Here is a 10,604-nt window from a genome sequence, read left to right as displayed (position 1 = left end):
CTTACTTAGCAGGTCAATGTTCGTTCTGTGGGTATGTGATTCGTGATGGCTTGTTCAAGGTGCCTTTGAAAACTGGCTGCAACCAGTTACCAAAGGGCATGAGTTTGTCTGTACGTGTATGAACTATGTCCATTCTGTACGTGTATGAACTATGTCCATTCTATGCCGGGACAGCTCTGCGAAAGTTATATTCGTTTCAGTGTTGACATTCCAAGCTGTAATGGGTGAGTTATTATGCTTTAGCCAAAGCCAATTGTATGTGCTCACGAGTGTGTTCTCCTGTCTTTTAAACAGGCTGTTCTAGTGAGGGGACTAAGTGTTCTAGTGAGGGGACTAAGTGTCCTGTGTGGAGGGAACTATAATATTTTGGAGAAGAGATAATTGGTGTGACTAATTACTGATTAAGACTATATGAATACCATGGGGTTATCTGAGTTAGTTGTCTGTGAGACTTGAACTATTACTATTCCATTAATTATCCTGTAAGAACCTGAATTATTCAAGTAGTACTTTACTTTGAATAAATGTCTATTTTTGTAGCTCTGACTCTGATTTGATGACCTGATGGAATGGAGAGAGAGAGAGAGAGAGAGAGAGAGAGAGAGAGAGAGAGAGGAGGGACTGAGTGTTACCAGTTCGCCTTCCTCAATGGCTAAACGCTTACCAAATATGAAAATAGTGGGGGGCGACGCTTCCCGCTGTTAATATATATATATTATATATATATATATATATATATATATATATATATATATATATATATATATATATGAGAATTGGAGATTCAACACAAAATATAAATAATATAAATTACGTTGAAGTTTGTCAACGATCTTCCTGATATACATCTAACAAAAGGGGCCCATAAAAACGCCAAAATATAGAAAGAAAGTGCTATACTTCAGAGACTGCTGGTGTCTCTCCTCAGGTAGGAAATAAATGAGAAAAGTTACTTTTCTCATTCATTACCTACCTGAAGAGTGAGACAGCAGTCTCTGAAATATAGTACTTACTATCTATAATTTGGCGTCTTTATGGGCTCCTTTTATTAGACATATTTCTGTTGTAACAAAACATTTTTACCATTCATATATATACATACATACATACATACATACATATATATATATATATATATATATATATATATATATATATATATATATATATATATATATATATATATATATATATATATATATATATATATATATATATAATGAAAAATGCAACTGGATACAGATCAAACAAAGTTATGAATCTTAGTAGGATTCATGATATTCAACACCTTCAAATAGACTGGTATTTACTAGTATCAGAAATTTTCATAATTTATGGTAGGATAAAAAAAAAACTTATTCAAACCGAATTAGATTTTCTAATTTTACTTTCTAACATATTATTTTAATGAACCAACTTTTCAATCAATACCATGATTTCTATCTCTAACATAAATGAAAAGCACTGTTGACTTGTTCATATCCTAAATACGTTGTCTTAGGCTGTTCAACTTCCTTTTCAGCCAATTATCAGCTTGACCCACATAGAATTTGTCACATCTTATTTATCTATAGCCATACGAGACTTTTAAGAAAATATTTTTCTTGAATTCGGTTTATTAACTATAATACATATATTATAATGAGTTCTACTACGCTATTTTAACATATCATATTGAAGGGAGTATATCTCTTGTACAGTCAAGTTGTATATGCTTTTGAGGAGTTTTGAGTAGACTTACCCTCCCTAGGGCTTAGCCTCCAGTGTGGCGATTTGGGTCCTTTTATACTCAACTCATCCGTCTTAATCCCGTCCAGGTGTGGAATTCTTATACTATTGTAAGGTGTCTCTCTGGTCTTGTCTTGAGGGGGTCGGTGGAAAATTACGTTTGCTTTATGAATAGCTTTCTGAATTATGTGGTCAGGATACCTTAAAGACGAAAGCTGCTGACGAATTAGTTCAAATATCTTTTCCAGGAAATCTGGGGAACAAATTCGTAAAGGTCCTAAGAATAAGTTGCTGGCTACGCCTATCTTGATAGAAATGTCAGGACAACTAAAGTAGTGAATGTAGAAAGTGAGAACGTTGGTTTTCTGTATACGGTAAATTTGTACTCTGTTGTTGTCTGTTTCCCATTCAACTTTAAATTTGATGCTGGGCACTAATGCATTTAATTTTGAAAGGAATTCGTTGAAGTTGCCCCGCCTGTTACCTCAAAATGTTAGAATATCATCTATATATCTCATCCACAACAAGTTTTTTGGGTTTTATTGCATTTATTACTATAGTTTCAAAGTATTCCATGTATGGACTCCCCGAATGAAAATACGTTATAGATGCACGTGATTCAACTAACTTTAATTTTCCCCTCAAAAACTGTAGAACGTCCTGTACTGGTACTTTTGTGAATACGGAATCTACATCAAAGCCTAAAAGTTTTCTGTTGTGAAGTACTATGCGTGTCTCTGAATTTGTGACAAAAATCTTCCGAATGTTTAATGTGAGTGAGAGAAAAAATGTCTAAGAAAGGGGAAAGGAGGCTAGCTAACCAATTAGAAATTTTATAATTTACATGTCCAGCACATGAGTTGATGGGTCTAAATGGAATATTGTCCCTGTGAGTTTTGGGAAAACCAGAAAAGTAAGATAGTTTTGGGTCAATTACTTTGAATTTCTCCAATAGTTCAATGCTCTTTTTCTCTTGACCTTACGAATTTGTTCCCCAAATTTCCTGGAAAAGGAATCTGAAATAATTCATAAGCCGCTTTCTTCTTTAAAGTATCCTGATCATATAATTGAGAAAGCGATTCATAAAGCAAACATACTTTTCTACCGAGCTCCTCAAGACCAGAGAGACACCCAACAATAAAATAAAAATTCCACACTAGACAGGATTAAGGCGGTAACCCAGACTCGCGGAAAATCTAACCATTTTGCCTTTATCTACCCAAATACCCTAGCCAAATCCCTGATAACATCCAACAAAAGACAATTCCCACAGACATGAGTATACGAGATCCCATGCTTGGACTGTAACCAATCTTACATTGGTTTTACAGGAAAATCACTTCCCAGAGATTAATATGGACAACAGAGCTCAGCTATTTTTAATCATATAAATAAATAACCATAACCATGGAATAAACTGGAATTTACAGCAGCAAATGTCGGTGCAAAAGCCAGATGATAGAGTAAGCCTTGATTAAACAAAGTCAGGTAATGACCATATCTCAAAGGGCGCCTGGGATTCAGATATCATAGATAAAATCTTCATTTAACCAACTGATCAGAAGATTAAAGAGAAATTATCAGCGGGGGATGACCTAAATCGGCTATCTGTGTATGGATTTCTTTGTATAAATACCACCTCTTCTATAACTTTTCTGATCCATTACCTACCTGAAGAGAGAGCCAGCAGTCTCTGAAATATAGTACTTACTTTCTATCCTTTAATATATTTATGGGATCCTTTTAATATATATGAGTGTATATATATATATATATATATATATATATATATATATATATATAATATATATATATATATATATAAATGAACACTCGTAAATACTGAACTTTCAACCTTCCATCTTCAATTTCATTTCTCTCCCCCCAGCGTAAGCAACGGAAGCAAGAGACTCCGAAACCTCCTCACGTTCGAGGCCCTCGGAAGACAAGAGACTGTGTACAGAGACGACATCATTTCTAATATATATGATAATTACACCTTTTACTTTTCTTCTTTGGCGGCATACTTCGGAAAGAAATTAAGGAGCGAAAAGAATGATAACAGAGGAGGGTTTTATAATGCATTTTCTTTTTCTTTGTTTTTTGTTTTTAAAAGAGGCTTTGTGATAAGTCTCGTTGCAAAAGGCGGGAGAGAAAGGAGAGGAAGTTTGCCTCGCACGTGGAAGAAGGTAACGGAGTTTTAAAAGAAGAGAAACATTAACGAGACGAAAGGTAAATGATTGAAACGAGAGGAATGCTAATTACGATGAAATTGTAGCTTAAAATGATTAAGGAAGCTAAGTAGAATCACCGAAAGGTATAGAACAGAATATCACACAGTGAGTTAGGGTCTACAAAATTAGCAATTTTGAAAGAGATTTAAGTACTTATGGAGAATAAAGGACAAAAAACAAAAAAGTAACAAAACGAACATAGTGTTTAAAGGTTAGAATAAGGCATTATTAAAATGCATTCGGATTTTTTTAAACAAAGTGACAACAAATTTTATGTGACTTGGGGATAATAGACCTGGCAAGTAAGCTTGGACGAGGTGATGGCGTTCGAAATGGGCCCCCTTGAAGGTTATCTCTTTCGAAATTTGAAACTACCTGGTTCGGCAGTTCTGAAGGTGCAATGCTGAAAAGATGGTGCACTATTTCTGTTAGCTGCTACAGCAATTATACCATGAGCAGTAGCTTGTAGTTAGAATCTGGTGGACAGTTCTATCCCAGCAAAATGAAGTTTTTTGGTAAATTGTCCTGTAAACTTCTGGTCTGTGATGATGTCAGATGAAGGTGACACGTGCATTTCCATATCTAAATTTATGTACCAATTTACTTTGGGCAACTTCTATCATGGAAAAAAAGCCTTATGTATAAAAAAAAAACTTTATATATGAAAGGATGCCACAGTAACTGTTATAGACTTGGGTTACATTTCTGCTTTCAGACTTGGGACAGTTTATAAAGCAAAAAAAATGTTTCAGCCCCAATTCTGTATCTAATATACGTGTAACTCCTTTGTCTCCAGCCTTTCCTTTGTCGTGTCTCCTTGGAATTGACTTTGTCACTTACAAGTTCTGGTAATGCTGTGGGCTCTTTGTCAAAGTTTCGAGTTTTCCATGGTCGGAGTTGTCTACTTGGTGAGTCGGCTCGCAGGCAGGAGTCACTCATAGACAGGAGTGCATTGCATGTCTTGAGAGAGAAGAGAGAGAGAGAGAGAGAGAGAGAGAGAGAGAGAGAGAGAGGCCACACTCTTGGATTTTGATGTGATGTCCTGTAGACGTTATTACTGCCATGCTTGACCTGCTATTTAATAGCCTCCCGATTGCCACTGCTCTTTTTAGCAGCAGTTCCATCTTGACAAATTTCTTCAAATTCCTTCCATCTCTAAGCCTACATGATGATCTCGGTAGAAGGGCCTTAGGCAGATCAGCTGTCTCAGTGGTGAGGCTATCCAGATTTATGAAGAAGGATCTCAACTAGATCAAGTGGCTCATTGGTCAAGACAGCTTAAGGGCAGCCCCAAGGACATCCCGCAAAGAGGACTTATCTTTGTCTGGTCGTTATGATCCGAGGTCATTGACAAGAGTGTCGCAATGGCTGCTTTACTGTTTCGTGGTTGGCCTGGCAACCGTTGCACTTAAGTTCGCAGTTATGCTTATTACCTTCACTCTCGCAGGTGATCTAGACAGTTGCAAAAGGGGAGAAGACACTGGCATTTTCTTTTTGAAGTGTTTAATGTTAACATATGGAATAAGGGCAGTTGAGAGAGGTCAGAATGGGAAAAATTACAGTAATTTGATCTTTTATGCCAATCAGAGTCTCCCCTATTTAATCCGCCCGTGTGGGTGTCTGGCGATGTACCATGAAAGAATGCTGCTCATTCTCCTTTCTTAAAAATTTTCTCACTTTTATTTATTAAATAAGTAGATCAGTAGCTTCAAATTATATATATATATATATATATATATATATATATATGTGTGTGTGTGTGTGTGTGTGTGTGTGTGTGTGTGTGTGCGTGTGTGTGTGTGTGTGTAAGTAGATCAGTGTCTTTAAATTATATATATATATATATATATATATATATATATATATATATATATATATGTGTGTGTGTGTGTGTGTGTGTGTGTGTATGTGTGTAAATAGATCAGTGTCTTCAAATTATATATATATATATTATATATATATATATATATATATATATATATATATATATATAAGTGTGTGTGTGTGTGTATATATAAATGCATACATATCAGTAATCGCCTCCAGCGACATGTGATGCAAAGGGCCCCTGTCAAATTCATCATCTAGCTTTTGTTATTTTTTAACTATTTTTCTTCTGCGCTGCCTCCTGTCAAAGGCATCATCCTCCACCAAACCTCTTCTCTCCATATCTTCCTTTACTTATCTCGCCATCTAATTCTCTGTCTCCCTCTCGATCTTCTTCCTCTTACAGGTTTCTCCCAAGCCCTCTCCACTCTCTCCTCGTCACCCATCCTCAACACATGCTCATACCATCTCAATCGTGACTCTCTTATCACATCTGTAACCTTTACTAAGCCTGCCCTTCTTATTTCATCATTTTCTAATCTCTCGAGCAGCGACATTCCCATAATCCACCTCAGCATTCTTATCGCTGTTCTCTGAAGCCATACTGAACTATATCTATTTAGAAGATTACAGAATCCATAGCACTAAATAACTCTATTCCACCCACAATGAAGTTGGTTCTCGTGACCACCCATTAAATATTCTTCATCCTCTCCTTACCTATAAAACAGTAGTGTCTCCTGAAGAGCATCTCATAACAACACATTTTGACTGGAATGTCCGTTATGTTACTTTTACCTTTAGTTTGTCCCATCAGTTGCTTCCATCCTTCTTATCATACCAGCCCTTTTCGTTGATTTTGTGTGAAGGAATTGCTACTGAAGCTCTGGCATTCTGGCACTTTGTCAACAAGGATGATAGTTAAGGTGCACGGCCCCTTTTCTTTTGAATTTTATCGTTATTTTTACAAATGATTTGGTATTTTTATAAATTATTTGGCCAGTGATGCTTATCAGCCATAGGATCTAGTCTTGCAGATGCTTAAGAGAATAAAAAAAAGGAAAAATAGTCCTTTGTTCTCGAAGACATTCCAAAGTGTTTACCAGTCAATGCGGACAAATCTCTTGATCGCTCAGTGAAGCAATAACTTTGCAGGGGAGTAGTGTCGTCATTACACCTCACGTGGTGCACTGAGGGCTTTACTAAATGGTGTTTGCAACGTCCCTTTGGGCCCTAGCTCCACAGCTTTCTAGCTTGTTACTTTACCTCCATTCCCGATTCCTTTCTTCATTCATACTCTGTAACTATACTAAGTGCAACTGATGAGTTTTCTCCCAGTACCATCTTTAGATTCTTCTACTGCATCTCCTTTGTTTGAATTTGCCACCCAACCAATACACCTCCCTGTTTTTATGGGATTAGATGCTGAATGGCGAAAGTGCCCCAGTGCTTGGCTTGACACCCAAATTAGTAAAGCAATTCTATGTTTACCTGTCAAAAGTTTGCGCATGCTTTCATGGTCTGAGCATCTGATGTGATTTTTTGTACTTTATAGCGATGCTTCACCACGAGTTGCATGATACACTTCAGCGCAAGGATATACTACAGTACGTGAGAGATGTGTTGATTGCGAAGAACAAACTCAAGTCACAGGCAAGCGGTTTAAGAGCTACTTAGTATCATTAAAGCTGGGGGGGCACCCCGTCTTTGAAAAAGAGAGAGAGAGAGAGAGAGAGAGAGAGAGAGAGAGAGAGAGAGAGAGAGAGAGAGAATAGGAAGCGAAACTAAATCATCAGTGCAGCGAATCGAATACATTGCTATGAATTATCCATCGGCCAGCCATCCGTCCGTGATGGTCTTTCCGGACTTTTAAAAAGTTTTGTCCAGCCGACCGGAAAAACAAATGATTGGCTCTCCGCTAAATGAAGTGACGGCGGAACCAGCGGAGGAAAAAATAATTTCCTTCATTCAGCATTCACTGGCGTCTCTCTCTCTCTCTCTCTCTCTTCTCTCTCTCTCTCATATTTCACGTCATTGTGGATAATGTAAGTTTTCATTGCTTACTCTTTCTACTGATCTGTGTGTGGAGGCGCACATTTTCTGAGATTCTCTTTCTCATATGACAAAAAGACAATAACCTGCGGAAATATAAAAGAGAAATGAATTCCCTGATTCAAGGGAGAGTATTATAATTACTTTTTGTTGTTGTTGGATATAACTTCTTGTAAAGTTGAAGCAATAGCAGCAAAATCCCAAGCTCAGCTCTCAAGTAAATGAATATAGAAAGGTGGTGCCATTCTCGCATATATTGTAACACTCTTAATTTATCTGATGGATTTTTTATAAGGTTGGAAACAAGCTTGTGGTAAATGAAATTCACAATTTTTTAATTTACAGACGCTAGAACTCATGATCAATATAGTGTAAAGATTATTATATAACACAAATACATTATATTTTTTTCCATGTTTTCGACTTTTTAGCAGCTTATTGAAATTAGCTAAGTTATAGGAATATACTTCCTAAAAGGATAGACAAGTCCCTTACTCAACTGGGAAAGCTGCTTGGAGGAAGAATAGCTCAAGTTCCTACATAACTGTAGGTAGACATTGATTGCTGATATGAAGGAAGGTGTTTGATTCAACTCCTAAAAAGGAGCGATATGTAGGAGTAAATATAATACTCTGAAGGGTAGATGAGTTCTGTGCGCAGATGAAACTGATTAAGAATCATTTTTCCTGTTTCTTTCTTTAGCATTAAAATAAAGAAACAAAAGTTCTCTGAGGAGTGTCAGTTCGCATCTGCAGTTCTCCCGACAAAACCTGGGCAATAATAAATAATGAACTGTGAGTTCTCTGATTAAAAGATGAAATGCGATTCTCATCTTCTACTGCCTTAATTAATTAATAAAGCTCTCGATCATATCTATTCAATATGACTAACGACAGTTGGTTAATAAATATATTACATTGCAAGAACAGCAATTATATTTTTAAATGATGTCTGATGAGATCTGGCAATTAAATTCTAATTTTGCTGCGTCTGTGAAGCAAAACAATCTCGGTTTAATGAAACACTGAAGAACTTTTACTGTAAGGTACGACAGAGAACAAAGGTGAATCGGATTTGAATTTCCACACACAACGGTTATATATATATATATATATATATATATATATATATATATATATATATATATATATATATATATATATGTATGTATATATATACATATATATATATATATATATATATATATACATACATACATATATATATATATATATATATATACATATATAATATGTGTGTGTATTATACACATGCTATATAATATATATATATTATATATTATATATATATATATATATATATCAATAGAGGGATCCACAGTAATATCCTTGTTTATCTAGATATAATATATTTATACAAGCTTTGTATAAATATATTATATCTAGATAAACAAGGATATTACTGTGGATCCCTCTATTGATTTCTTAGAAGCACGATACAGTGTTTTTATATTGCATATATATATATATATATATATATAATATATAATATATATATCAAAATCTTTAGGACTTTGCTGGAGTGAGGTCATTTGTAGCACCGGTAATTCAACATGGTGACAATGAAGGTTTTCTTTTGAAGGCTCTGTAGAATCAGTGGTTCCCAGTCACTACATCAGTTTAATGATTGGCTGGCTGTAAGTGATTGGTCCTGTCTCACATTAGCAGTTTGAAATGAAGGTTGTGGCTCGCTTCCATAGTGATGGTTTCCAGGTGTCAAGTTGTTATCCCCGACTAATAAGTCCACGATAGTTTTAATGACTTCTTACTCCTCGTCTGGTAAGAAAACCTAATTGCAAGAGATGGGTTTGAGGTGCTGGGTCTCTCCCTGACGTCCTTTTACAGAGTTTGAAAGGTTCATTAGTGAATAAGTTGTGCAGTTGGGAATCCAATGAGCTTCACTAATTTGCTCAGAAGAATTTTCTCTCCTTGAAAATTTAGAGACCCTCCCTCCAGTGAAAGAACAGGGAGAGAAAAAGTTAAGTATATCTTAGATTTACCAGACCACTGAGCTGATTAACAGCTCTCCTAGGGCTGGCCCGAAGGATTAGATATTTTTACGTGGCTAGGAACCAATTGGTCACCTAGCAACGGGACCTACAGCTTATTGTGAGATCCGAAGTACACTACATCGAGCAATGAATTTCTATCACCAGAAATAAATTCCTCTGATTCAGAGTTAGCCGAGCCGGGATTCGAACTTCGGACCACCGGATTGGCAGCCGAGCGCGAAAACCACTCGTCCAGCGAGGAACTAAGAACAGGGAGAGAGGTATGAATAATGCATATCGTTTTTCCATTGCAAAGATATTTTCTTGCTCTGTCATGCGCAAGGAAACCATTATAATTTTTTTATTTACTCTAGGGAAAGTAAAATTTCAAAACAAAACAAACTAAAGCAAAAAAATATATATTCAACCGATGCTATCTTCGTAGCCCGACACTAAGGTAAGTGAGCCTAGGGTGTTTTTTAGTGTGGGTGTTCACTGTTCGAGAAACATGTTTCGAATGAGATGAAATAATCGGGGCTCTTAACGGATACACTTCATTTGCTTCTTCTCTTTGCTATCCCCTTTGAATTATAAATGTGCCACAATTTTCTTATAGCTGCACTTGGGAGGTATTCGCTAAGTCCGGGCCTGAGACTTGTACCCATAACTAAGTTGATCTCGAGAGAGGTAATCATTCTAAGTTGGTTCACCACCATGAAATTCCCCTGAAAGTTGTCTTCATTAAAAAGGGA

The sequence above is a fragment of the Macrobrachium nipponense genome, chromosome 1 (genome assembly GCF_015104395.2).
Source record: "Macrobrachium nipponense isolate FS-2020 chromosome 1, ASM1510439v2, whole genome shotgun sequence".
Lineage (NCBI taxonomy): Eukaryota > Metazoa > Arthropoda > Malacostraca > Decapoda > Palaemonidae > Macrobrachium > Macrobrachium nipponense.
The sequence above is the reverse complement of the archived record's forward strand: the minus strand, read 5'-3'. Positions refer to the sequence as shown.